The sequence below is a fragment of the Tiliqua scincoides genome, chromosome 6 (genome assembly GCF_035046505.1).
Source record: "Tiliqua scincoides isolate rTilSci1 chromosome 6, rTilSci1.hap2, whole genome shotgun sequence".
NCBI lineage: Eukaryota > Metazoa > Chordata > Lepidosauria > Squamata > Scincidae > Tiliqua > Tiliqua scincoides.
Window position 1 is genome coordinate 67049590 of NC_089826.1, and position 24677 is coordinate 67074266.

The window sequence follows — 24677 nt, forward strand, 5'->3', positions numbered from 1 at the left end:
TAGTGTTTATAGATAAGCAGTTTCCACTTGCAGATACAAAACAGGCATTCTGTATATGATCAGAGGTACTTTCTTCTTTGTTAACACTCAACATATTCCAGGCTCAGAATTAAAAATAGATGTCAGAGTTCAGCCCTGATGAACCCTAGTCCCAACTAACAGCTCAATCCTATCCTTCCCTCCTGCCAATGCAGTTGTACCAATAAGGCTTGCACTATATTCTGTGGGAGTGGGGAGAAGATCAGGACACTTGGGAGAGCCCTCCCCCCCATTCCACTCTCTCCCCTGTCTGTTCTGCTCTCCCTGCCAATCTACCCATCAGTGGGCACTCAATGTCCTGCCGTCATGTGCAGGGCCACTCCAGCCTTGCCACCTGTGTTTTGGAAGTGCACCTGTGTTTTGGTTCTGCACTTTCAGAATGTTGTTTATGAAGGCCATAAAGCATGCTCTAATGACTGGAATGCTAGTCCTGGTGGTGGTGAGGAGGTTATAGGATTGGGCTGTAAGTCATATGACACCTGATGTAAGCCTTCTTCAGTTGGGATAAATTAAAACCCAGTAACTGAGCAATTACTCCACTTCCATTTGTGACTTCTAGTGATAACTGTTGCTTAAATTAAAATTGACAGCTATGTTACTCTTATATTGTTAACTACTATGTTTTAATTTCATCCTTCCCCTAAAGAGGTCAGAATGATGCACGTTATCCCCACAGCAACCCTGTTAGCTATGTTGGGATGCAAAGTAGTAACTGACCCAAGTGAGCTTCATGGATGAGAAGGAATTTGAACCTCTGTTTCTCCAGTCCAAGTTCAACATTCTTATACCAGGGGTGCCCAATATGTCGATCGCGAGCTACCAGTCGATCTCCAGGCGAAATGAGTCGATCGAAGGCTTCTCTCCCGTCCACGCATCCCTAGGAGTGAGCCCCTGGAAGGCTTGTGAGCCCAGGGAGTAAGTCCAGGGAGCCCAGGGAGTGCCCAGGGAGTGAGCCTAGAGAGCCTAGGGAGTGAGCCTAGGGAAGGAGCCCAGGGTGTGAGCACCTGGCAGGCTCCTCCCTGGGAGAGGAGCCGCTGGCAGACTTCTCTCCTGCCCACGCATCCCTGGGAGTGAGCCCCATTGACTCTACTGGGGCTGACTTACCTTTCCCCTGTTTTTGCACTGGTATGTATGGAGATCTGCCCCCCCCCCCAACTTCCATCTGTTGGTTCTGTGTGCAAGGGGTTTTGCACTGGTCTTGCTGTGATGTCTATACAGAGATCTTCCCTCCCCCACACCTTTCCCCTGCTTTTGCACTGGTATGTATGGAGATCTGCCCCCCCCCCAACTTCCATCAGTTGGTTCTGTGTGCAAGGGATTTTGCACTGGTCTTGCTGTGATGTCTATACAGAGATCTTCCCTCCCCCACACCTTTCCCCTGCTTTTGCACTGGTCTGTATAGAGATCTGCTCCCCCCCCCCCACTTGTATTGGAATTGAGGAAGATCTGGTGAGGAGGTAGATGTGGTGTCAGCAGTGGCCCCTTTAAGGGTAAGGCCTGGGCATCCAGCAGAGTGTGCTGCACAGCTGCAGCCACTTGAAGGCAATAGGGCCCTCAGGGATATAAGAGCACCTGAGGCAGGAAGGGCTCCACTTATTTATGTGAGTCAGCCTTTTCCTACATGAAGATCATTAAGTCCAAGTACCGTTCCACCATGACTGATGAACATTTGGAAGTGTGCTTGAGGCTGGCTGTCAGCAGCTATTGTCCAACTATGCATCCTTGGCTGATTCACTTCAGTGCAAGTCATCAAAGTAAACTCAAGTAATTACAAAAAATGTTTATAGTTAATTATGTTGTGTTGTGCAATATTGGCTCATGCGGTTATGCAAGGTACACCAACATACATTGTACACATAAATGTTATATGTTATGATGGCGCGAACATTGTAAAAAAAACTCTGGTAGATCTCTGGGCCTTGCTGGGTTTCAAAGTAGCTCTCAAGCCAAAAAAGAGTGAGCACCCCTGCTGTATACTATATACAACATTGGCTTTCAATACAAGGCTGTAGTGTGGACACAAGTTCTTGGATTTCGTAAGGGCATGTATCTTTGACATCTCCGATACATTCTTTGTAAGTAGCATTCACTTCTGCAAAGGCTTATCATATTTTTTGTTTGTCAACACTCTGATATCCTCTAACGACCTCTGTTGCTGTCATCTTGAGCATTTCACATAGAAAGATGAATGGTGCGTAACTAATACGATCTAAATGAAAGTACTTACATATTTAACCCTCCAGTACTTATGAAAACCTCTTATTTTATGGATGGAATTTGGCTCTGGATGATGTCATGCTGCATGTTGTATTTGCTCTTGGCTCTTTCCATGATAGTTTTCATTAAGCAAAGTCAGTTAGGGACTAGATTTCTGTAGCAAGATATCAGAACCAAGCTGATTTCTGAAGTTAAATTACAGCAAGGCAGAAGGAATACTGTCATTCCAGCTGGCACAAAGGTCCCTTCCCATGAATAAGCAATGCCACTGTTATGGTTGAGTTTTGTGTACATTGCATGGAGAAAACTGCATGACATGCTTGCTCTTATATTACGGTCTCAAATGGAACAGGGCCTCTGACATGCTGCTTCCTGATGCAGTTCATGATGCAGTGGATAGAGTGTTAGATTTGGGGTAGAGAGATCTGGGTTAAGATGCCCATTCAACTATAAATTCTACCTTCTTTTGCTCTAATCTACCACCTGGGCTGTTGTAATGATACACCATGCTGAACACCCTGGAGCAAAGGTAGAACACAAATGTGTTAAATTGCTACTTTATAGTAGTCAATGCAGGGAAAGGGAGTATAGAAAATATCACAAACTGCATAGTTGGGGCATATGGAATATGTTCATAATATGATCAATTCGGTTGACCTGTTTCCTGCATGCATGGTGATACCTGGGCAGAAAAAAAAGACCGTTTTCTGGGGTCAAAGGGACAGGTTTGCATCTTTACTCAGAAGTAAGCCCCACTGAGTTCAAGTAAGTTCCAATGAAAGTATGCATAGGATCGCAGACTTGGATGTGGATTGCAGAGCGTTCAAATGTTAGAGTCGATACCAATTTATTTGTAAACAGCAGCCTTTATCTGGAGTCACTCCAATGGTCCACCTTGCCCAATATGGTCTTCTGTACCAAATAGTGAATCTTCAAGAGATGTTTTCCCGACCTTTTTTATCTGAGCATCTTACTAACCAAAGTGTGGCTGGGTATGTATGACTGGCTGCTAGATGCCCCTTTCAGAGCTCCAAGACAAATACCTCATCCATCAAAAAGGGAAGAAGATGGATGACAGAGGAACAAGCAAGCGGGACGTATTGATAGGAATAGTCTTTTTGTAATGCATTGTGACTATTTCAGTGCATCAAGCAGGCCCACCTCACTCAGTCCTGCTATATTACAATTAGCTTAGTTAAGCCTAGCTTTGGCAGATATGACAGAGACAATCATGCAGTCTGACAAAACCATGCTATTCTGGCAATACCAAAAATCATTTCCGTGTTCATTTCACGTTCCCTGCTCAACTCCATTTATATATAATAGACATGAGGAAGAGTCTATTCTCAGTAAACCCCAGAGATTGCCTGCAGTATGTGTTTATAGTCCTAAAGCACATCATGAGGATTTTTAAAATAGCCCCCACCCCCGCAAAAAAAAAGCACCACCCTTGACCTTTGCGGAATCTGCCTTCAAGCTTCTTGGAGTAGAGCAGCTGGTGAGTGTTTAGTGACCTTCTTCGTCCGTCATTCTGTCTTTTGGGGCTTCAGTTTGATTTGCTGCATCTTGGCATACAGCTGAGTGTCCAAAGTGTTCCCTGTGGGTTGAGTGCACATGCACAGAGACTCTGACAGCGCAATGCCAGTAGCTTTTAAGAGAAAGCAGAATGAGTGGATCAGCGTGAGCTCTGCACTGTCCTCCTTAGCACCAGAGATGCATGACACTGTTGCCGCCACAGTTCTGTGGCATTGTCATCACTATGTGCACTTAACATCAAGTGTCAACCAACAGCAAAAGATAACAGCTAGCTTAAGGTCCAGTAATGGCCTCTTTCTGACAACTTGTCATGGTGGAGCAAAGGGTACGTCCAAGCACCCCTGTATAAGGCTGCCAGGGCTGGAAGGGAGGGTACAATATGGAGGAGGAGTCTGTTCAAGACCTCTGGCATCTTACACTGTGGCCTGTTGTTTCCATTTAAATGCTCCCAACCAAAAAGCTCCCACAATCAACTGGTACTCACCAGACACCATTTAGGTAGTTTCTTTGAGTAACTATGCAGATTGCTTCCAGTAATGTGTACTTTAAGTCTCAAGCTACACATTATGCAGGCCACAGGTGCTGCTTGGGTGTAGTCAAGGGGAAGTGGATTACTGGCTCTTCTCCTACAGCAAGAGCAGTGACATCATTGGCAGGAGGTCTCAGGTGTTGCCACTGAAACTTTTTTCAAAGAACCTTCAGCAAGAAGAAGCATCAGGCTCAGCAGAAGGCAAATTGAGAAACTTGCCTAGGGGCATATGTTCTTATCTAAGCCATTATTTTTTCCAAAGCCTCCCTGAGACACATTACATATTACATTAAAGCTACAATCCTAGGCAAATTTCCCTGTGATGTTGTAGTTGACATTTCTCCTTTGCTTCTTGAAGGGTCAGGGAAATGCTAGCCAGTGATATCATGCCATGTTTTTCCAACTCCACACTATTGGGAAGATGCAATGGGAAGGTCAGTGGCATGCCTGTCTCTCTCTGGAGCATGTAGTTTGGGCTTAATGGGTCTATTGCTGTGTGAACTTTCATAGGCAACAGCATGATTCATCTGATGCAAGAAGTGGATGAGAAGGTAGTAGCTTTGCATAGCGGTAGATGGAGGTGCAATGAGAGAGAAACCAAGTGACCATCAAACTAAGCCTATGTACCCCATGTGCACCTCCTCCGGAGACCTCTGAGGGCTTCTCTGGGCCTTAGAATGCCATGCAAAGCAATAAAAAATGTCACTTTCAGTTTCCCAAGGAAACCTGAAGTCACTTTTTTTTTTTTTTTTACCCAAACGGCCATTCTGAAGCCTGGAGATGCCACAGGCAGATGTGCATGGCCTCTGCGTGGCTCAGAACACCCTCCAGACCCAACTGGAGCACAGCTGTGGTCGTGTTGGGAGGGCTGGGGAAGGGCATCTCCGGTTATTCATTGTTTCACTTAACCACGAGGGGGTGGTGGTGGTTCCAAAATGGATCCCCTGCAGATACTGGGGCACACCTGTGTGTGTGTAAGAGGGGGAAATGAGTTTGACCACATTACAGGAGCTGACAGTAGAAAATTCAGCCATATCACCACCAATCTCACACATTCTCCATTTCTGATGCAATACATAATGCTAGTAAATGAAGCTTGCACCCTGAAAGCATAGATGGACACTCTGGCAGCCTCCAAACCATGGCTTCATTAAAGGAGCAGTGAATTACTTCCTCAAAGGAGAGAAACACCGACTCAGAGACTTAAGGACTCAGTCTTTGCTCTTAAATCCTTCCTTATTCAAACAGTGTGAAATACAATGTAATGTGTTTTAACTCTAGGTCTTCTGCCTCTTACTTTCATCCTCGAAACCTGTGATATAGGTGATGGGATCTTTTCCCTATTTGTGGCAAATCACAATTTCAGCAAAAGGAAAACAGAAATTTATAACAAGCTTTTTCATGCCTATTTTCTATATGCTTGTAAAAGCTTTTGGACCCTCCTTTGCATTTGGACTTAAGAGACTCTGTGTAATGGTCAAGGAATGTGATGTTCGTTTATCTCCTTCCGGGACTCAAATTTATTCTTATATTAACCTTGATATAACTACACAAGGAAAACATTAAGCTGGCCTCTGCTTTTCCTTGGCCTGTGCTTGGAATAAGCTGAATAACGTGCAAGTTATTTTGACAACTGCTTCAAAACACAGGAGAAGACAAGTTTGTTGACATCTTGCTGGTGTGGTTTGAGGTTAAACAGGAGGCTTTAGGAATGAAGCATCTTTTCAGTGCCTCAGTTGATAGATGTGTTTCGTGTTCCTTGTTGAATTTGTAAACAGCTATAATAAAAACTGGTGGGCCTGCAACTTCAAGCCACTTCCCTGGAAAAGAATAGCTATAATATTTACAATGCAGATCCAAAATCAATGTGTACTGAATACACAATATTATCTTAGTTGGTTATTTCTTGTTTATAGATAGCTGCTCACCTGTGGTGAATAAGAATTGCTTCCAGGTGACCAGACAGGGACTTTTTTGTTTTTGTTTTTAATTAGAAGAGAGTAGCTACACTTTTTTCCTCCATCAGGTACATATGATTTACATCCAGTTTCCCAGTGCTGATGCAGCCGTGCTAATGGGGCATGCGCTGCATCCTGTAGTAAGGGGACAGTTTGAGAGGCCCCCTCAAGATAAAGGAAATTGTTCCCTTATCTTGGGACTGTACTGCAACTGCATTGGTACTGGAAAGTTGGATAGGATTGGACCCTTAGCTTTATTTGCATGCTGATATAATTGCATATCATGTTTCTGGTCCTGAATGTTGTCTATTGCTGTGATTGTGAACTTTGCTGATATTTTTATTCAGCATTCATTCCCTTTAGATGTACCCAAGTGCAGCTGTTCCAGCAGCTGGGGGATTCATGAGACATTACTAGATGTACTCTTGCCACATCACGCACATGTAAAACTGGTCCCTTTTAACTCTAGTTTTTATTCCTGGAAGGTCCTCTTACACTAATTGTTTTTGTGTTTTGGGAACCAAGACTCTAGTTCTGACCTTCCTTTTAAATGAGTGTGAATTTTTGTCCTTTGATCATGCATTGCGCTTAGCATACTTTCTTCCCTACTTTATATCTATGGGTGCATATTGGAATATTACTTAGTCTCAAGATTTAGCATCTGAAGATTTTGAATCACACCACCATTGCTAGTGAGACTTTGCCTTCCAGTTTCCTCCTCCCAGAAGAGATTAAATTCCAGTACATTCTTGTTTTAGCCTTCCAAGGCATGAGGATAATAAGATTGGACAGTAATGGTTCCGACATTTCACATTTTGTGTGTGTATATACTGTGTCTCTAGTGGTCCAAGCATCTGTAGTTTTTGGAGGCACTTACAGTCTTAGCTTTTGAATTTGCTATAAGTCAGTGGAGACTTTTGCTGAACAGAATATAACACTCTGAGTACATTTAAAGGGAATGTGTTCTGGGAACACGTAAAGGAACAGGGCTCATGTGCTGACTGTATAGAGACCAGATGAAGGTGTAACCTCACTTTACTGCTGTAATGTTCTTTCCCAATATTTCTGCCAAGAGTTAGGGAAAGAAATACAATCCCTGAAACAGGATGTACTTCATGACTGCCACCTGAATATGTAGTCTGTGGGTGATTGGCATTCGGGCAGCTTACATTGCCCAATTCCCAAAGTTAACTTCCTGCTTCCTATTAGTTTTTGATCTAGTCTTTTCAAGCATTCAGGCTGTCTGCGGCCTGCCTCCATGTTGCTGTAAGCTTGTACGTTTATTATGACCTGTAAAAGAAAGAACATTCTTGTAGCAGTAAGGATCTAAACAATGTTAAGGGGAGCATGCCTCCCTTCCCCAGATCTGCAGATAACTGGATCTTGGGATAACAGAATCCACAACTTTGGAAGGCCTGCCTTTAATTTGAAAAGTTCCTTGATGGGCTTTCTATTTGCAGCTAATGTCAGCTAGTGTTATCCAGGATTCCTTCTATACTTAATGCCTCTTCAGTTGTTTTAACTACTCATGAAATACATGATGACATGCAACTAGAGATCTATGCTCTCAGATGACTCTGTGCATTGTTAGGCCACTGAGCACCCAGGGAGGTTAGCAGCCAACAATGAGAATTTATTCTTAATGGAAGGAGCCTGTTGGGCTTGTTTCTTACCCCAGAAGATCAGGATGACAAAATCAACATTTGGCAAGCACACAAAAGTTTTACCACTGCAGGGTGGTTTTGTAAGCATCAATTATGCTTCATAATTCCTCTTTTATGCGTGCAAACAATGAGAGCTACGTTTCCTTAATTTTTGTATGATAAATCAGGCGTGTTTGAAAACTAAAAGAATTCTTCCTTCTGGTAGCCTTGAAAATGCCTTTTAGATATAAAGTTTTACTCACACCAGAGTCATTAAACATCACACTATAGGTCTGAAATGGTTCAGTGGTCATGTCCTCTACCCACACAATTCTGGGAACAGCATCATTATAAAGGGATGTCTAGGGAGTTGTAATATGTGGAGAATTCTCTACATCACCATACTATAGCACCAGAATTGGGAGGGGGGTGTCACTATGATTAGAAATTATGAAACTAATATAGCATTGTAGTGTAGATGTGGACTTAGGACAGTGTTACCCACGGGGCCTTGAGGAGCATGGGCCTACAGTTCATGTTCAAGCCAAGGCTCATGCAGCCTTCCCTATGGAGCTGCCATGTGAGTAGCAGCAGCCTATAAGTAACAAAAATCTAGAGTTGTATGATGACTAGAGTGCCTTATTTCTTTATAGGCTGCTGCAGCTGATGTCTCAGCCAATGGACATATTCTCAAGTAGCAGAGAGAGCAAGCTGGATTGGATAAGAATGGACAAAGTGTCCACGTGAAACCAAGGGTAGCAACAACAGTAGTTGACCAGGTCAAGCACTGACCAAGAAGCCATATAATCAGATCTGGCCAGGCTGATTCCTAAACCCTCAGTATTGGTGGCAGGAGTAGCACCCCAGTGCTAGTGCACCATGAGGTCCAGTCCAAGGCTTTGTCTCAGGACCTCCTAAAACCTTGCTCCAGCACTGCATCACACATTTCCATCTCTCCTCTCCCCATCCTTCCCCACCTCACTATCCAGTCTGGCTTGTTCTCAATCTGGGAGTAAGCGAGGGCACTAACAACTTCTCCTCTTCCAGCAAAGGAGAAGGGAATTCATCCCAAAGGCAGCCAGCACAATATTATTTGTTCATCCTATTCCTTCAGATATACATGCTCCAGCCTTTCTCGCTGACCTCTTAGGCTGATGAATTTACCAGTGAGTTTACAGGAGAAGGTGTATGGGTGGGAGAAAGTCTGAAGGACTTTTTCATCATGCCTTTGTCTGAACCAGTGGCATAGCCAGAGGGGGGCAGTGTGGTAAGTACTGCAGGCACTACAATGCACTGTGTAAGTGGCCCACTCGCCATCAGAGCCATTCGAGGCAGCAACAGATGAACCTCCTGATTTTAGAAATGGGCTATGTCAGATGCAAGGGAGGGCACCAGGATGCAGTTCTCTTGTTATCTGGTGTGCTTCCTGGGGCATTTGGTGGGCTGCTGTGAGATCCAGGAAGCTGTACTAGATGGGCCTATGGCCTGATCCAGTGCAGCTGTTCTTATGTTCTTATGACAACAACACACAGGAGATGGCATTTGGTTCAGCATTGCCATCATTGCCCAGAATGGCTCTGATGGTGAGTTGTGGGGGGGGGGGGCAGCTTACATAGTGTATTGTGGCATTAACTGCACCCCCTCTCTGGCTATGCCACTGAACTAATTCCAAAAAGGGGGGAAAGAGGCAGACTTTCAGAAGCAAGTTAAATTGTTACCTCAGGTAGTTTTGGCACAAGAGTTGGGAGAATTTGGGTTACTGGCAAACAAAAAAGCAGCATATTATCTTAACATGAAAAGGCAAACACTGACCGTATCTGAAATCACAGAAGATCTAGTCACAGAGGACTCTTTTTTTCTTTTATGTTGGAAAATGGAGAGGCTGCTACTAATTTTGCAAAAACAGAACAGTCAACAGTAAAGGATGAGTTCAAAGAGCTGCAGCAAAGAAAGTTATGTTCCAAGTATGGCACTAATATATGTAAATGCAGAGACGAAAAATCAGTTGTCCAAGGGAACATAATCTCCTGCTGGAGACACAAAGACCTGGACCATTGGTTCCCCTGTTGCAGCTTCTTATTAGGTGGAGTCTTCAAGCTGTTTGCGGTCATGAGGGCTACAGGCTTGCTGTTTCAAAAAGGGAAGCTGAGATCCCCAAGATAAAAGCGCCCAGTTTTCTTGTCTAGGATATTTTGAGGAATAGTATTTCCTATTGTAGATGTAAGAGCATTACTCACATCTAAAAGCTGGTCGTTTTGTGAGGATTAACCATCTGCAGTAACAGGTTGTTGCAGCATATTTACTGAAAGCAAGCTGGATTTGTTTTAAATATGTCAGCATTCGGTCTGTTGGCCTTTCCAGTACTGGATGCAATATGGTATGCAGGATCTAAGAATGAAAATCCCAGTGAAAGTCACCAGCAGTTACTGATGGTGATGGCCTTGGTTCACCTTTTCTTACAAACAGGATGAATTTCCTACCTATGGGGAGACTCCTGTGAATATAATAATGGACCTAGAGAATGCTCAGACAGACTTTAACCTGGTCAGAAGTTAGACCGAATGTACATTGCTCTGAGATTCCCCAAGGGAGAGTAGGATATGAATAATAAACAGAGTAGAACTAATTATTTAGATACGCTGCTCAGCTGCAAACTTTTAGGGAAGGAAACTATATATAATTCCGTGGGCATCATGCCCTCCTGCATCTCATCCTGGCTCTCTGTCACGGGATACAGGATAAGACATTGGTGGGGGAAGGGTCATGCAATGAAGAGCTACAGCCTGGATGCTGATGCTAGGGGTGTATTGAAGGGTGGGCAGGAGACAAAGAAAGGAGGTTGCCTCACCTGTTGGGGAAGAGGTCAAATGCGTATATAGGCACTTGAATTTGCGCAAGTCTAAAACGGGATACAGGTTGGCCCTCAGTAACCACAGGGGATCAAGTTCTGGACCCCCATGAATACTGAACCGGCAGATATTGATATCTATGCGGGTGAGGGGCTCAGAGGACCTCTGGATGTGACCAGATGTGTCTTCCAGTTGGTCTGGAGGTGTTCTGAAGTGCAGGAGGCCACATGCCTCAGAAGGCATTCTAGAGGCTTCTGAGAAGCACTTCCAGTTTGATGAAAAACTGGAAGTGCCTCTCAGAAACTTTTGGGAGCCCTTCTGAGGCATGGGGAAGTCATGCAAAGCCTCCCCGTGCCTCAGAACACTACCTGGACGCATCTAGAAGGCATTTCTGATCATGTCCAGGAGGTTCAGTGGATAATGAGGGACAATCTGTAAACATTTTTTAAAGGAATTTTGAAAAGTAAACACATGCAACATATCAATGAAGAGAAAGAGCAGTCTTTTCAGATATGACTTAAGGGGTGAGCCTGGACACAGGTATGCAGGATTTCCATTTCCATATTGCATGTTTAGGATGGGAGCAGGAGTTTACTTTTCATATAGTCGGATGATGAAGGCAATGAGCTGCATAGGAAGGAAGGAAGGTTTATACTCTACACAGTAAGGAGATCCTGCTGTGTCAGAGCTAGAGGCCTCCACTGTCATTCACTTCCATTTTAAATGGTTCTTTGCAAGTCATTAAAGGTCAGGTCATGAATTTAACAGGTCAGGAGCATCACTGCCTGTCTTTCTTTTCTCTCCCCCTTTTTAATTAGAAAATCTTTATTTGCAATATTTTCTCTCCATCCATCTAGCATCATTCACACCAGCCACAGGCAACAGATTTACATCTTTAAACTTTGAAGAAACCCATTGCAGGCATGTTAATGAACAGATAAGTAATTTCTTTGGACAAAGTGGGTTATTTACAGCTAACCTCTATTAGGACATGCTGTCCATAGAAAAGTCAATACCTAAAAGAGCCAGTGGGAGATTAAGGTCTGAGGCATTAAGGTCATGAAGGTCGTAGGTAAATGTCACAAAATCCAGACTTTTGGGAGGCTATTAACACCATGTTCCATCAAACACAGAGGTGTTAAGACAGTGTTCAATTGTCTGCAATGATCTGCCTGGGGGCTTCTCTCAGCATCTGATTAAAGCCAGTAGAACAATGAAATTTGAGGTCTGATCTCTCTAAAGGACTCTTGGAACCAAACCACTATGTTTTTAAACTACTTGGTGCTCCAAATGTGGGCGTTGCGCCCCTAACTATATCAACTCAAGTTTCACGAACAGTCATTTGGGAACCAATATTACTTTGAAATAGGACTTTGAAATAGGAAGTGGGGATAAGGGTGGAATCAGAGAGCTATGACACAATCCAAAGCTTAGGCTAACACTGCTAGGTTACTGTGGAAAGGTAAACTAAAGTGGAAGGATCAAAATAAAATGTAAGCTTGCTCATAGATGTGCAGAATTAGAATATGTACTGAAAATGTCACACATTAACATTCCAATCATTCACCAGTAGTACATAATTCTAGTGACATGCTGACCCAATAGCAGTAGCACGTATGGAACGCATGTGATCAAAAAGAGGGACTCCCTTTGATGAGCCCAAAAGTGGGCTTCATGAGATCTTTAAATCTTTTTGGCCTGGTTCAGATATACCAATAAACAATATTTTGCTATTAATATGCACAAGCAGACATGGACCTCAGGTTTGTATGCCACCCCTCCTTTCTTCCCCCTCCTTTGCATGAAAGAGGAAGAAGTTTAAACTTCTTTTTTATGATTTGTAACAAACCATTGTTTCCTTTTACAGCCTTATATGGGAAACATGGCTTGTGCAAATCATTATTAGTTAACAAAACCAGGATATCAAACCAGGATGTGATCCTGTGCATAGAAAAGCTTTCATTCTCCTTTCCCACACACATCGGAGCCATTGTGTATCTCTTTCCCCTCCCACTTCCTTCAGTATCTTTGCTAATAATATTCTGTAACCTCCACCCCATCACCAAAAATAGATATTTTAAATCCTCAGGATGTGTTATTTTTGCTTATATCACTCTGTAAAGAGCCTGGTACATTGGTGATATTGTGTGTATGTATCTGTGTGTGGATAGATTGATAGATGCATTAATCAATCAGTGAATTGATCTATCCCTGCTAACTGGGACACTAGCCACTGGGATAGATTCCCTTGCTAACTGGACAAGAGGCACTCTTTCAAGTGGTGATCCTCTTTATACCAGTAGGAGAGTAACTCTCCCTCTTCACCCGAGCATTGTGTCTTTTTTTAGTGGCTGTTTGCTGGTATTCTTCTGCATCTTTTAAGATTGTGAGCCATTTAATTATTTGGCGTTGCCTGTAATCACTTTGTGGACTCTTTTGTTGAAAAGTGGTATATAAGTATTGTTGTAAAATAGTTATGATAATAGTGTAGGTCATTGGTTCCCAAACTGAGCTGTGGCTCCCTGGGAAGCCATGGAATCCTGGTGAAAAAACCCGCTGCTCTATACAATGTATTGGATTGTAGCCCTAATGGGGAGCCACGGCCAATGACACATTTGGTCAAAGAAACTGCCAGATAAAAAAGTTTGGGAACTACTGACATAGGTTTTGGTTTGGTTTGGTGGCAATAGTATGAAGAGCAGTAAGCTGCAGTGGGGATGATGGTTGCTGTGACATCAGTGACAAGATTAGAGATATGTATGTTCCACTCTGACTTCAAGTCACAATTCAGGGAGCTCCTTTAGATGCACCAAAGGGGCTTCTGCACACGCAGTTGCTCTTTTGACTTTTTCCTTTGATTGGCTTGCTCCCTGAATCCAGCTCTGCAAACTGTTTTCAAACTCTCTCAACTTTTCCGCTGCAGCACAAGAGCTGTTTGAAAAAGAGCTTTCATGTCCCACTTATATCACCGGTTGAATTTTGTGGTCTGAATTGTGCCCGTGTAGAAAGCTTTGCTGGACATGTGGCACTGGTTACACAATTGTCTGGATTATGGGCCAAAACAGTTGGATTTAAGGCTTGGCTCTTTTTCAGCCATGGCTCTGAAATTTTCCTCTACCACACCCCACCCCACCCCAGGGATTACAGAATAACACAGATTCATGCCGAAACAAGCAAGATATTAAGAGCCTTCAAACTGTATTGGCAACACAGTGTGACAAAAACAGTGTATTTTAAGAGCATTTGTTCCAATTTTTAAAAAATACTTTGTAGCGACTCTAGCAATGTTATGAGCACAGGTCAAATAGGCACACCCTTTATTTTTCTCAAGGAAGCAAAGGTTGTTGTGCCTTTTGGCACAGAACATCAGCCCATTTAATTGCATAAAAATAGCTGCTCAGCATATGGAACCTATTACTGCTTCTGAGGTGTACCCTGAAATGTTGCAGGAGCAACACAGCACCTTCAACACCCCTCCAAAAATGGTGTCTTGCTGTGATAAAAATCTGGGGTAGTCTAGTAGTTAAGAAAATGAGCAGCACAGCCCTAGTTTCAAATCTCAAGCCAGCTACAGACTTGCTGGCTGGCCTTGCATATGCCTTTATCTCTTCCTCTCAGCCCCTTTTTTGAAGCATGATGATAAGGTCACTGGCCTACCTTATAGGGTTGTAAGAATTACTGAGATGAAGATACTGTATGCATACAACTTTATACGTGTTAGGCATCCTGGAGCTTGAATGAGGAATCTCCTGACTTGAGGATGGAACCCAGTCTAGAGAGTGACCATGGACTGTCTTCAGTCCAAGCTCACCGCCTGAGTTGGGACTTGGGAATAGAGGTTTGTAACACTGGCCCCCTGCAATTGGCAGGCAATATAAAGCCTATAGCTCAGGGGTGTCCAAACATTTGGACAGGAGGGCCACATCATCTCTCTGACACTGTGTCAGGGCCAGGGGGGGAAAAAGAATTAATGTACATTTAAAATTTGAATAAATTTACATAAATGAATATATTAGAGATGGAACTTATGTGAATGAATGAAGGTTTTGCAGTAGCTCAAGGCCTATAAAAGGCCTTGCACAAAGCAAGGCCAGCCTTTCCTTCACTGACACTGCTGCATCACAGACGTGAAACAGCAAGTAGTGAAGGGAGCCCTCGTCCCACAGCTCAGGTGAGAGGTTGAACAGTTGTCCTCAAATTGAGAGCAGTTGCGTCGAGCTAGCATGGGCTCCAGCAAGTCTCTGGGCCAGAGGCTCATTGGAGACTGGGGGCTCCCCGCAGGCCGGATTGGGAGCCACTGAGGGCCGCAAGTGACCCCCGGGCCAGAGTTTGGGCACCACTGCTATAGATTATAAATTGCTCTAAATACTGGGAACCAGGCCAGTATTGCTGTGCCTTGTTAACAGAGCAGTATTTTCTGCTGCCTTCCAGCTTTTCCAGCCCAAATGTCCATTTCTACCTGCTGCTGTTAGGAACCCTAAGCAGCAGAAATGCCCTCCAGGTTCAGATTCAGGTAAGGTCACCCATGGTTCCAGCCTGGCCAATATAAATGCTAAATGTCATTATTAGCAGCAGGACTTGAGAGTACCCTCACTTGGTCACATTTTTCAGTCATTGTTTTCATTTTTGTCATCATTTTTTAGTCATTCAGTGTTTTGGCAGTCATTGACCTATTTAGGTATCTGGGTGCATATACAGGTTCTTGCTATGCTAGCATTTTATCTCCCCCCCCCCCCCCGCATGATAGCAAAGCATGTTCTCCCATTCATCCATTGTAGTAGAAACAGGAATAGAGGGAACATGTGGGGAGCTGCTTGTTTAATGTGGTACTGCTAATCTCAAAAGCTTTAAACTGTACCACAAATGTTGACAGGAATAGAATCAACCAGATTTTGGTGTTTTGAAATCATCATGATTATATGCCAGCAGCCAGTAATTTGACTCAAATGAATAATAAGATACATAATAAGCTATGTGTAATAATTAGTCAGTTTCTACTCTTGTACCTAAATTTGTTTCCTCCGTTTTTTTAATGCTTGCTGTATACCTTGTGCTGCAAACCCTGCATTTAATGTGTCGAAAGAAGATCTAACCAAACAACTTGACTTAAAAGAGAAGGAAGAAAACAGTATGCAAGGATAATGGATAGTGTGTATAGTGTCACAAAGTATTAATGATTTAGGAGTTGGAAATAAAAAGTGAAGCTACAGTATAACCTGAATTATTAATATTCTCATCCGGACTCGATTTTTTAACAGCAACTCACTTGGACCAGTTTCTAAGGAATGCTAATATTCCAATAAGAGAAGACCCCTTTTCATCAAATCAGCAGTGACGTCACGTATCATCATCCCGCCCCACCTGTTCTTTAGCTGTAACTTTTGATAGAATAGAGATATTTCAACTTGGTTTGCTTCATTGAATTCTGCATGCAATTGCACATCCAGTGATATATAACATGATGGTATTATTCGACAATACTAAGATTTCAAAAATTTTGGTAAGTAATGGTGTAACTCCACTCTGTGTGCATCATCCTGTGTAGCCTGCCCCCACAGCGATGCCACTGCAAATCAGTATTTTTTCCAGCACCTTAAAAATATTTTGAGAGTTCTTGACTATGACTGTCGCCGTCCTTATCAAGATGGAAGCACTGTGCATCACCACCATCTTGGTACACACTTTCCCAACTGAAGGAGGAGGGAGGTGTTGACATAGCCTGCCAGTACAGCAGGAAGGCATTGGTGACTACTGCCACTTTCACAGCATTTTTCTCTGTTCAGATAGTCCTTGGTGTTTATCCAGCTGAATAACAAATGCAAATGTACTTTTTAGAGCTTTTGCATCAAGCAAAACTATGGGCTGGTTGTATGACACCAGTAATTTTAAACCAGGGACTTTAGCAGTAGGACCTATGGAGCTCCCCCTCCCCCAGCCCATGCCATCATTGCAGTTTTCAAGCAACAGGAGCTGCAGGTCTACACTCAGCTACTTTGCAGTGCCACAACTACTGAAGACTGAAGAATGATAACTACAATGTCCAAAGAATCTGGGCTCAAACTATTCAAGGAGCCAATAAGATCCATTCTGGCCATATAAAGTTGCTGATCCCATTTCTTCAGCAGGCTGTGGAAGGCAACAGTTGTCTTTGGTCTCAGCAACTTGCTCAGGAGCACAGAAGCCCCTTTCCTGCCCCTCCACTGCTTTGTCACTTTCCCAACTAGCTGCTTTTCTTATTGCTTGGCCAATTGAAGAGCTATCTGCAGGCCAGGGGCCAGCTACGAACCCTAATGTTGGCTAAGGCACTGCAAAGCCCTCCAAACAGACATCCCCATGGACTCAGCCTCCTGGAGAAACTCATGAATGAACCAGTACTAAAACCAATATTGCTAGTCACTTCCTAGCAATGATTCACATGAATGTGGCAGAGAATAAATGGACCCATGCTCACTTACATGGTGGCTGGCAGTAATATACAACAGTGTGGTCATGCCAGGTCAGATTTATGTTTTCTACACCAGCAGTTGGTGTACACAGCAGTGTTTTCTACACAGCAGTGGGTTGTGACCCATCAGTGAGTTGGTACTCAATTTTTAATGGGTCGCATGCTGGTGCTATCCGGAAGCCGAAAGGCATTCTGCAGTATGATGTGGCCCACAAAGTGAGTCATATGCCAGCACTACTCAGACGCCACAAGGCATTCTGGGTTGTGTGATACAGCCAATAATGTGGGTCTCACATTAGCACTATCCAGAAGCCACAAGGCATTCTGGGGTGCTACCCTGGAAGCTGCGAGGCATTTGGGGCGCAACATGGCTGCTGTGGCCACCAAAGTAGATCACAGCAGTAAAAAAATTGAGAAGCACTGCTCTACATGGTTACACCCATGGAGGAAGCTCTTTATGGATGCGTTTTAGAGCATCTCTGCTTTGAAGCTCTTTAGAGCATCTCTGAACCAGGTGTACACTTGGACCAAGTCAGAATAGAAAGACCCTGCCAATGGGCACTCTCAGTGATGTGACAATGACAGCAAAAGAGTTATGTAGCTATTTCTTAACTGTATATTTTGGAATCCAGACGGACCATATGGAAATTAAACTGTCGCAGTTCATATGTGATTTCCCTTAACCATATGCTTCTATTTGTATAAAGAGGAATTTGCTTATTTAATCCTATTTTCCCTGATCTAAGTAGTGTCAGGCTAAGTGAAGCTGTGATCCCTGAAAGACCAGGGCTGCAGCCATTATTGCAAGTTTGAGGCACAGATGTTTGAAAGGAGGAACGCGTGTTGCTGCTGGGGCTTCCTCTCATGCGCACCCTCTGCTAAATAGTCATTCAGACTAGTCAGGAGGTGTTCATTCGCTTTTTGCGGCAGCATAAGTGTGTGGTGTACAATATAATTGACACCACATTTTGTCTCAAGTGACATTCAAAAGGAATGAAATGGATTCTGCCCAGGCGAGATGATTGTAGGAATCTTTGAGGGAAGTAAAAATGATGATGAAAACAGTCATAACATTTCTCAGGGGAATTTCACACCATCAAAGTGCTAACGAATTTCACCCAAAGCAAAATTTGAAAGATCCAACGGAAGTGGAAGAGCTGTAGAATTTTTGAGAGAAGGCGTGGTATTTCAATAAGATTAACAGCCCAATCCTATTCCCCTTGCTGGTGCAGCCATGCCAAAAAAAAAAAGTGTGCTGTATTCAGTCGGGGGGGTGGGGGGTGGGGAGGGAAGGGATCACAGGATTTCAGCAGAGAAAGGGGATTTAAATCCCCTCAGCCCATGTAAACCTCTCACTCCACAATTGGTCTCCTTGGACCTGCTCTAGGGATTTCTCTAGCTCAAGTCCCAGGAGAGAAAGGGGGTAAGGAGACTGCTGGCAAAGGGAGTAGGATCCTGCATACAACATAGGAGCCGGATCCACCCCCACCTGTAGCCTCCCCACCCCATTTCCCCCACCCACCCAGTTTTGCCCTTCCCCATTTAACCCCCCCCCCCATTCCCTCCTGCCTCTTCTGCTGGTTTACCCGCTCTGGTAGGTGGCAGGAGATCCAGTGACATTCATGAGAAGGCTCTGGCTTTCCTGCTGGCATCCAGGTCACATACAAGTCAGCATGCTGCCAGAAAGCACTTTATGGCACTTTTGCATCAGTTGCCACCAGTGGAATGCACATTCAAACTGGTAGTAGGGCCCTATTGGGTTCTTCAGCCTTGAGGTCGGGACCCCAATGGGGTTGCAAAGCCTCAGTTGTGGGGTCACGGCAACTTATGGGAATGAAAAATGTTGAAGACCACTGGACTAGAGCACCACCAGGTAAAGTGGGAGACATCTGGTATACCCCCGCAGGTACCAGGAGATTGTGTCCCAGTCCTGTCCTGCTCTGGTTCTTAATTGTGCTCAGTTGTGCTAAAATAGCGTTCACTACTGCCAGGCTTCATGGTAACTTTTTATGCTATCTCTAATAAGAATATTTGGTTACAGTGAACAGTGCTGGCAGGGCATTATGGGGGCAGGGAGTGGGTGGGGATGGGATGGGGTGGGTGAATAGGGTCCTGCTTAAAGGGCAGGATTGGTGGGCTCCCCAGTTTCCTATTTTATATATTGGGGTCATGGCATGAAAAAAGATTGAAGACCCACTGGGCTATGTTACTTGTAATCTAAATATGTACTCATACCAGGGATGGGAATTCAACTCATACACAACTCAAGCTGCGAAAACATGAGTTTTCTGCAACTCATGTGAACTCAAGTCACGGGCGTCACTGACTCAGACGTGACTCATGAATTGGGGCCAGTGACTCGGAAAAGAGTTGCGCCTTGAATTGACTCAAGTGGCGACTCGTATTTTGTGTGTTTGTGACCCGGTTTCATGTGTGTGCATGTGCTTGCTTACTTTTTTTTTGTTGCGCCTGAATTTGTGCTGTGACTTGTTTCTTGAAATGTCTTGGGCTTGAGTAAAAAGTAACTCTGCTCAGAGGGGATTGTCATGGAGGGGAAGTGTATCTGTTTACTATGCTGTCTGAAAAAAAATGGTTGTCTGTCAAGCAGATTCTTAGGACTACCGCACTTTCTTTGGAATCCAACTTCAAATATTATCTTTATGAAACTCTAATGTTGGTGCTTGTTTCTAACTTGTAGAATTAAGAGGAGATGCCTTTCACCTTAGATCACATCAGGATTTTTTTTCCCAGCAAAACCACATCTTAAACTTGCCATCCATCAGTTCAATCATTTTCTATAAGAAAAATGTCATATGGATTCTTTTAACTGGGTGTCTTAATGTTAACAGTTAGTAACAGTTGCAGAAAACACGGAGAACCGAATATTCAGAATGAAAAATGGAATGCGAAACTTTTCATAATTGCTACTGCTTCTGTTATTGATGTCAGGTGATTATTGCAATATATATGCTTACCTGATTCGATACTGTTCAGAATCCTTATATCTAAGTTTACTAGCAGGGTGTGGGCCCAAACCTATCGAACACTGCAGTGCTGATGCAGCTGCAATGCAGCCCCGAGGTAAGGGAACAAACTTTCCCTTACCTTGAGGAGGCCTCCATGATTCCCCCCCTTGAACTCCCCTTTGAAGTTAGATAGGACTGAGCCCTGTGTCTTATAAATATATTGAGCATAGTGCTGGCGCACTAAATATTAAGGCGAGTAAAAGGCAGTGTTGGGAACTTGAGTTACAAAAATTCGTGATTTTGGGTGATTCTGCGACTCATGAGTCATGTGCATGGAAGACTCTGAAAAAGACTCAAGCCAGGGCCCCCCTGACTCAGCACTTGTCCCCAGGTGTGCTGTCTTGAGTCTGCCTGTGTCTGGGAGTACTTGCTTACTGTTTTCGCTTTGTGGAAAACCTCCTGGGGCCATAATTCGGACCAGTGAGTAGCAGGAAGTTCCAGCTGAAAGGCAGGAAAGGGTTAATGTGAGCTGGATTGGGGAAGCAGGACTGGGCTCTCTTTTTCCCGTTACTGATAGGAGGGAGCAGATGATCATTGGACAAAGGATCAGCATTCTCATATTTCCATTGGCTGAGGGAGAGCAGGAGGAGGAGGAGTGGTGGGGCAACCCTCATTGAATGACCAAATTCAGTGGGACTACTTCTAACTAGGGCTACCAAGGATCAGATCGTCCTCATAAGTCTCCCAGCTGCTGTTCGTGACCCTCCTCCCTCTTGCCCCTTCTCTCCTGGTTCTCACTCAGTCCCACCCACCCTCTCTACAGATGGAAGGGGGCAGTAGAGGAGTTAAAGAGAACTCCCAAACACACATGGAGCCTGGTAGCAGTCCTGCTTTTCCCATGGCTGACTTTTTAAAGGGGGCAACCCAGCCCAGGGAAAGGGAGGAGGCAGGGGAGGAGTTCATAGCAATCATGCTTTGCATGGCATGGTTCTATTGTTACTTGGGAGGGGAACCCTCATTGAATGACTGGCTACAGTGGGACTACTTATGGGTAGGGCTGCCAAGGATTGGTTTATTCTGGTAAGCCCTCCCAGCTGTTGCTCGTGACTCTCCTCCCTCTCACTGCTTCTATCCCAGTTCTCTCACTCCCTCCCACCCCTCCTGCCCTCTTTGCAGATGGAAGGGGATAGCAGGGGAGTGTTCAAAGAGAGCTCTGACACATACACGTCCCAGCAGCAGCCCTGTTTTTTCCACAGTGGGATTTTTAAAGGGGGGGGGCAACTCGACTCAAGTACATTAGAGTCAGTAAAGGGTGACTTGGAGACTTGGAAAGTGCCCCCATAAGGACTCTTTTTCAAGTTGAGTTGTGGAGGGCAGTGACTAGGCGACTCGGCTTGAGTCAAGCCACACTGGGACTGTTATCTGACTTTAGGATCAACAAGCACATCCTGCAGACAAAACCGCAAGCACATCATGTCTTATATGACGAAAGTGCCTTGGTCAGAGCTGAAAGCTTCCTGGTGCCTGAGGCCGCCCTCTTTACCTGGTGATGCACCCCAGCTTCTGCTTCTCCCATTGTCTGGATTGGAAAAGGAAGAGGGGAACAGAACCTCTTCCACTTGATCCACTCTTACTTTTACAATTCAGAGAGGAGACAGAGGAGCAAGTGGGTGGATAGAAGTGGGTGTACCCTGCCTATCTTCTTCCTGAGGCAACTGTCTCAGTTGGTATTATGGTTGGCCAGCCCTGGCCTGGAGAGGAATTTGTTGTCTCTGTTTCACTTGTATGAAACACTCTCACTCTGACTTTCCACCAAAGCATAAGCATTTTTCAGAAACAATCAGCACCCTGAACATGTACTGTGCAGTTGATCTGGTTTGAATAAAGTAGGTCAATGATCAGGCAGTCAGCTTTGTTTGTTTGATGTTTTGTTTTCCTGTCATTTTGTCCTCTTGAATGTGTTCTGTTTGGGGAAAAAAAAAACCTTTCAAATTAAACAGTTAAAAACAACATTTCTCCCTAGTGTTAAATAGTTGTCATTGCATTCTCTTTGTAGTGTTGCTCCACAAGCAAAAGTTTATACTGTAATTCTATATGAAATGTAGGTAAACCAGTTCAGAGAGTTTGAACCAGTTACAAACTAATTTTTTGTTGGAGCCAGAATTGAACCAGAGAATTAAAAAGTATTGATGAACCTGAATGTTAACTGAGCCCGAATTCTTGACGGTTTGACTGTCTAGAGCCACTACATAGTGCAGTGGGGAGTAGAAAATGGGCATGGATTCAGCTACCACATTTAGAGGTGTAACACACTGCCCCAGCACTGTGGGTTAGTGATGGCAATTCTGGGTTCTCCCCAGAGGAATCACTTGCTGTTGCAGCTTCATGCCCCCCATTCCTTCTCCTGTGGAGCCTCCCCTTTGAAGGAGAAGGAACAAGGGGCACAAAGCCACTAGTGCCTCCTCTGCAACTAGGACAGAGCCTGAGAGGCAGTCATGCACACCCCCCCCCTTGGCATAGCTCCCAGGGCAGGTGCCCCTCTGCCCTAGTTATATCTCTGACCACATAGACTAGGTAAGGAATGGGCTGGCTCTTAAAGACAAGAGAGGGAAGTGGGTTGGCAAATGTAGAGTAAAGACAGTCCATCTAGAAAGGAAGCAGCATGACAGAGACACTCTTCCTGAGGCACATCACTGTGTGCATTTCATACATTTAAGCAAGTTTGTCTTGTTAAGGGCTTGTAGAGCTATTTCTGTATTTCCTTCCTAGAGGGCATTTGTATGAAAGTCATCAGCTAACCTTAGCTGTGAGGAAAAGATAACAGCAACAGAAAGTAGGGCAAGCCCATTAGAGACTGATTAAAAAGCAGAATTCATTACGAGCAAGAACCTGTTTTGAACTATTGCACTGGCAGAATGGGGTTGGTTCTGGAGATGAGTGGCAGGCCCTTTCCTCAAAGAGGCCTGGTTTTTTATAGTCATTGGTGACTCTTATTCAGTAGCCAGATAATCATTAATGTGCCTCATTGCCAGGCATTTTGTGCAGTGTGAAAACTGTGAGTCGGCATGTGTGCAGATTTCCTATGAGTTAGGAAATCTGCCTGGAGTATTACTCCCAAGGGACAAATGACTGTATCTAAATTATGGTAACAGTTGTTTGAATTCTGAAGTTTGAGTCAAATCATGTCACACACACCCCTTTGCTGTTCCAGAAATAGGAGGTTTATTGAGCCATTAGCAGTGGTCCTATATGGCTGAATTTGACTTCCTGGATTACAAGTTGTGCATCCCCAGACTTGACCCTTTCATATCTCGGAAGCTTCTACCCTCATATCTCCCACCCGAATTTCACCTATACCTGCTTGACAGAGGGTAAATCTTCCCTGCCTGAATGAACTGTGTCTCTTTGATTCTCATTAGGCATGATTATAAGTTGTGCTTTCATTTGGGTTTTTTTTAGCCTACATTTGTCCCCAATACCTAAGGTTAGGTTGCAATAAATCATGGTCTCATTTTACCCTAACAACTACCCTATGAATAAGCTAGACATCAGGTGGGTTTCAAGGTTAAACTGGAATAAGAACCTTATAAGAATAAATATAGAATATAAGCATAATAAAGAATATAATAAAGGACAGGGAAATCAGAAAGAGATTGACCCTATTTCTTTTTCAATGATCCCCATAGCTACTTTCTTAGAAGGCTATTGCGGTATGATTTGGCTAAAACTGAGAGGAGTCAGAGTGGAGCTTGTACATTTTACAAAGTCTCTCTAATTTTTCTCTTCTGGTTCTAACACTGATCTGAACCTGTGTCAGCCACATCCAAATGTTGCACCCCAACAGCTGTACTGCATGGCTTGTGAATCTCTTGAGGAGTCATGCAGGTGACGTGAAACAGTGAGAAGCAGGAATTGCTCTCAGTGCCCTTCCTAAATGGCACCCCTTCGTTGCCTGCCCCCTTGCTAACCTGGTCAGCCAAAAGCAGGACAATGAGTGCTTCAGTTGGCTGGGGGGAGAACTGTGTGGGAGGGGCCTTTGTTAGCAGGCCTGAACCTGCATCTCTCTGAAGCATCCCCACTCTGGCTAACAAACAGGTGGACCAACAAGGAAGGTCTCTTTTCATACCGCTTCTGGGAAAACTGTTTGCGAAGGCGATGGGAATGCTGAGTCTGAGAGGCAGCTGCAACCGTATGCATGAAGTGACGGCTGCTATGACAGACACTGTTTGTCATGGCGCGGCACACTGCAGCCTCTTCTATGTGTGGCTTTTTCTTTCCTCCAAACAGAAGCTGACGCAGACCAGCTTTTGGGCCTCACACTGCCCTCATTCATTAGCCAAAGACAAAGGCCTGATTATGGACTCCATTCTTTGTTTTGATCAGTCACCTGCTAGACTTGCCTTGCTGTTTCCTATGCAGGGGAATCGCTGCGACAAACAGGGCTGTGTTCCTAGAATGGGTTTCTCCACCAAAAGCAGACTTTTCGCGTCAATTA

At 44.2% G+C, this 24677-nt stretch overlaps 1 protein-coding gene across 2 annotated transcripts in view; it reads left to right on the forward strand.

The window, feature by feature from the left end:
* Positions 1 to 24677, forward strand: part of LNX1 (ligand of numb-protein X 1) — a 77072-nt gene that overhangs the window by 6108 nt on the left and 46287 nt on the right. The window lies entirely within an intron of this gene.